Source organism: Cervus canadensis, chromosome 9 (assembly GCF_019320065.1).
Source record: "Cervus canadensis isolate Bull #8, Minnesota chromosome 9, ASM1932006v1, whole genome shotgun sequence".
Taxonomy (NCBI): Eukaryota; Metazoa; Chordata; class Mammalia; order Artiodactyla; family Cervidae; genus Cervus; species Cervus canadensis.
The window spans coordinates 59974566-59979577 of NC_057394.1; the positions used below are offsets into that span (position 1 = coordinate 59974566).

The 5012-nt window shown below is 42.4% G+C and overlaps 1 non-coding gene across 1 annotated transcript; it reads right to left on the reverse strand.

Moving 5' to 3' along the window:
- Positions 1-687: 687 nt before the first annotated feature.
- Positions 688-794, reverse strand: LOC122447716. Its single transcript, XR_006271365.1, has one exon. It is a non-coding gene; the product is annotated as a U6 spliceosomal RNA (small nuclear RNA).
- Between the last annotated feature and the right edge of the window lie 4218 nt (positions 795-5012).

Here is a 5012-nt window from a genome sequence, read left to right on the forward strand (position 1 = left end):
CATAACCTCATCTTGGAAGGGATGTCCCACTGTCTTTTATTAGAAGACATTTATTACAAGGAATGGATTAAATGAATATAGAGGCTGAGAGGTCTCATGAGCCACTGTGTATAAAGCTAAAAAGAGCCAGGAAAGCTAGTGGTGCAGTTCAAGGCAAGAGTTCAAAGACTTGAAAGAGAAGCTCTCTTGGCACAAATCCCAGCCAGAAAGCAGGAGAAGACCAATGTCTAAATTCAGTCAGAGAGAGTGAATTCTCTCTTCCTCTGCCCTTTGGTTCTATTCTGGCCTTCAGTGGATTGGATGATACCTACCCAGGTAGCAGGCCACCCTGGCGGCTCAGCTGGTAAAGAATCTGCCTGCAGAGCAGGAGACCTGAGTTTGATCCCTGGGGAAGGAAGATCCCCTGAAGAAGGGAATGGCAACCCCCTCCAGTACTCTTTTTTTTTTTTTTCTAGAGATCTCATTTTTCTTTTTTTTTAATTTCTTTATTTTTTCAGTGGGTTTTGTCATACATTGACATGAATCAGCAATAGATTTACACGTATTCCCCATCCCGATCCCCCCTCCCACCTCCCTCTCCACCCGATTCCTCTGGGTCTTCCCAGTGCACCAGGCCCGAGCACTTGTCTCATGCATCCCACCTGGGCTGGTGACCTGTTTCACCATAGATAATATACATGTTGTTCTAAAAATATGGAACGCTTCACGAATTTGCGTGTCATCCTTGCGCAGGGGCCATGCTAATCTTCTCTGTATCGTTCCAATTTTAGTATATGTGCTGCTGAAGCGAGCACCCCTCCAGTACTCTTAACTGGAGAATCCTGTGGCTAGAGGAGCCTGGTGGGCTACAGTCCATGGGGTCGCAAACAGAAATGACTGAGCGACTAATACTTTTTCACCCTGGTGGTGCAGTGGTAAAGAATCTACTTGCCAATGCAGGAGACACAGGTTCAATCCCTGGGTTGGGAAGATCCCTTAGAGAAGGAAAAGGCAATCCACTCCAGTATTCTTGCCTGGAAAATTACATTGTCAGAGGAGCCTGGCAGGCTACAATTCATGGGGTGGCAAAGAGTCAGACACAACTGAGCACACACACTCATCTATACGGGTGGGCAATATGCTTTACTGTCTACCAATTCAAGTGCTCATCTCCTCTAGAAACATCCTCATAGACTTATCTTGGAAAAATGTTTAGCCAAATATCCAGGCACCGTGTGATCCACCCAAGTTGACACATAAAATTAAACATACAGTTACAAACACTGTAAGGAAGCAGCCAGAGAAATCCAGGATGTAAAGTGTTCTTTGAAACAACTTTGCTGGACTGCTCAAAAAGTCAATGTCATGCAGAAATACAGATCAAAACTACAAGGAAGCACCACCTCACATTAGTCAGAGTGGCTATTATTAAAGAATCTACAAGGACTTACCTGATGGTCAAGTGGCTAAGACTCTTGCTCCCAATGCAGGGGACCTGGTTTCAATCCGGAGAAAAGCATAATCTGAAAAGATCCATGCACCCCGATATTCACTCTAGCACTGTTTACAGTAGCCAAGACATGGAAGCAACCTAGATGTCCATCGACAGGGGAATGGATAAAGATGTGGTGCCTGTGGGCCCTTCCCTGACATCTTCTGGCCTAACTCTATACAGCCAGAACATGAGAGGCCCTGCTGGGCTGGCCTGGGGCCCAGTCTTTGCTTGGTCCCACAAATGAGAGGGGGGCTTCATTTCTGGGTCATCCTTACCCCCTCCCCCCCCCACCCCTTTCACCCTCAAGAACTTCTCCCTTGTGGTTTTGTAAAGTGCAGACTTAAGAATAAAGAGACTTAAAAATAAATAAATAAATAAATAAATAAAAATAAATAAATAAATAAAAATAAAAAAAATTAAAAAAAAAAAAAGAATAAAGAGACTGAAACATGGTTTTTTTAAAAAGCAAAAAAAAAAAAAAGATGTGGTGCCTATACATTCAACGGAATATTACTCAGCCATTAAGAAAGAATGAAATAATGCCATTTGTAGCAACATGGATGGGCCTAGGGATTTTCATACGGAGTGAAGTAAGTCAAATAGAGAAGGAGAAATACCATACAATAACCCTCATATATGGAATCTAAAAAGAAATGATACTTGCAAAATAGAAAGAAACTCACAGATTTGGAACACAAACTTATGGTGGCCCAGGGGAAGGATGGGAGGAAGGGATAACTGGGGAGTTTGGAGTGGATATGTACACACCCCTATATTTAAAATGGATAGCCAACAAGGACCTACAGGAGAGCACATGGGAATCTACTCAATGTTATGTGGCAGCCTGGGTGGGAGGGAAGTCTGGGGGACAGTGGGTACATGTATATGTTTGGCTGAGTCTAGCTGAATCTATGACAACATTGGTACTAAGGTTATTCCCCAATACAAAATAAAAAGTTAAAGAAAAAATAAAAAATAAAAGAAGTTGGTGAAAATATCTCTAGTGCACTTAATTCCACAGGGATGAAAATAGCTTCAGCTAGTCTTGTCTGGCACATATTTCCTCTCTGAGAAATGCTTCAAATAGTGAACTTTGCTCTACTCACTCAAAAACATTCCTCAGAACGATTGCTACATATGTCATGCCACATTGTTGTATAGTTAATTATTTTCATAGGAACGCAGTTGGAAGTTCCTGAAGGGAAGGACTGAGTTTTATTGATCACTGTCATAAAATGACACAGCAGACCACTCTTTTTAGACCACCTGTTGATGCTTACTCAGTTAAGCCAAAGAAAAACAAGAATAAAAAGTGAACCAGAGAAGTAGAGCTGGGCTGTTGGTAGTGCCATGGATGGATTGTCATATTGAGTGAAGTAGGTCAGAGAAGGACACACATTCTATGATATTGGTTATAGATGGAATCTTAAAAGATGGTGCAAAACTTATTAAAAAACAGACATAGAATTACAGATGCAGGAAACAATCTTATGGTTCCCGGGGCAAAAGGTGTGTGTGGGGGATAAATTGGGAGATTGGGACCAACATACACACACTATTATATATAAAATATAAATTATTTTATATATAAAATAGACCTAACTATATATAAAATAGCTATATATATATATATAATAGCTATATATAAAATAGCTAACAAGGACCTACTGTATAGCATAGGGAACTCTACACAATATTCTGTAATGGCCTGTATGGGAGAAGAATCTAAAGTGCGTGGATATATGTATATGTATAACTGATTCACTTTGCTGGACAGCAGAAAGTAATACAAGATTGTAAATCAACTATACTCCAATAAAATTTTTTTTCTAAAAGTAGAGCTTGGGCCAACACTTTACTTTTTAATTTATTTATTTTTAATTGAAGGATAATTGCTTACAGTACTGTGTTGGTTTCTGCCATGCATGAACATGAATCAGCCGCAGGCAGACACATGTCCCCTCCCACCTGAACCTCCCTCCCACCTCCCACCCCATCCCACCCCTCTAGGTTGTCACAGAGCCCTGGTTTGAGTTGCCTGAGTCACGCAGCAAATTCCCACTGGCTATGTATTTTGCGTATGGCAGTGTATACATTTCCATGCTACTCTCTCCAAGGCCAATACTTTAAACATTCCTGTTGGCTCAGACAGTAAAGAATCTGCCTGCAGTGCAGGAGACCCGGGTTCAATCCCTGGGTCAGGAAGATCCCCTGGAGAAGGGAATGGAAACTCACTCCAGTATTCTTGCCTGGAGAATGCTATAAACAGAGCAGTCTGGCGGGCTGCAGTCCATGGGGTCGCAGAGTCGGACACGACCGAGTGACTAACACTTGTAGTTTATACTGTATAGAATTCATTCAAGTGCTGAAGAACCTTATAGTCTGTATCCTGGGATTGCTCATTGTTCTTGAGTGACTCAAATTCTTCATAATTTGTTAATACTCCTTTAAAATAAAAACAGCAACTCTTCTTCTCGATTTGATCTATAGATTCAAGCAATTCCAACCAACATCTCAGCAAGTTATTTTCTGGATAACAGCAAACTGATTCTAAAGTTTATATGGACAGTGACATCAGCATTAGAGTGGTGTAAGACATCACTGGTCAGTCCTCCACCCGTTGACAGAAGCTCCTCCGTGCCAGCTGAAGGATCCAGCCCCATCTGCCAAGGGCTTAGCATGCATGCACACATCTCCTCTAGGCTGCAGCTGATAAAATCTGGAGAGTGCTGACTTGGGCAGAAACCTAGAAATAACAGAGACTTTGTAGAAGTAAACCTTCCCAAGGTGAGATTCCAGCACGCTGTTGCAGCAAAATACAAACACACACAAGTCTGGACACACAGGAAAGAGATAAGAGGAACTTAGCCACTGCAGCCACTTCCCCCAGATAATGCTGCAGAACCAGCCATCAGCAGCATCTTGCGCAGCGGTGAGAGAAAAGCAATGTTTGCGTGCTTAGCTTCTCCAGCTGTCTAGGAGGCTGCTGCAGAAACCCATTTCTTTACAGCACCCAGAGTACTGAGGTGGGACATGCGTAACTGCGGGCAAGGAGATTAGGAACGACAAAGAATATCAAAGGGCATTAAAGGCACCCAGGATTTCTGTAGGAATTTCACCCAAGACCCTCTAGGAGTACTTCGCCCTGTGACTACTGCACCAGGCTCACTCAGGAACAATGAGCAGTTCCAGGATACAGATTATAAGATTCTTTAGCAGTTGAATGAATTCCATACAGTATAAGCTATAACCATAAAGTATTGGTAATTTCCTGACAAAGGCCCATCTAGCCAAAGCTATGGTTTTCCAGTAGTCATGTATGGATGTGAGAGTTGGACCACAAGGAAGACTGAGTGCCAAAGAATTGATGCTTTTGAACTGTGGTGCTGGAAAACACTCGAGAGTCCCTTGGACTGCAAGGAGATCCTAAGGGAATCTCACTCAAGCCTAAGGGAATTCAACCCTGACTATTCACTGGAAGGATTGATGCTGAAGCTGAAGCTCCATTATTTTGGCCACCTGAAAGAACTGACTCATT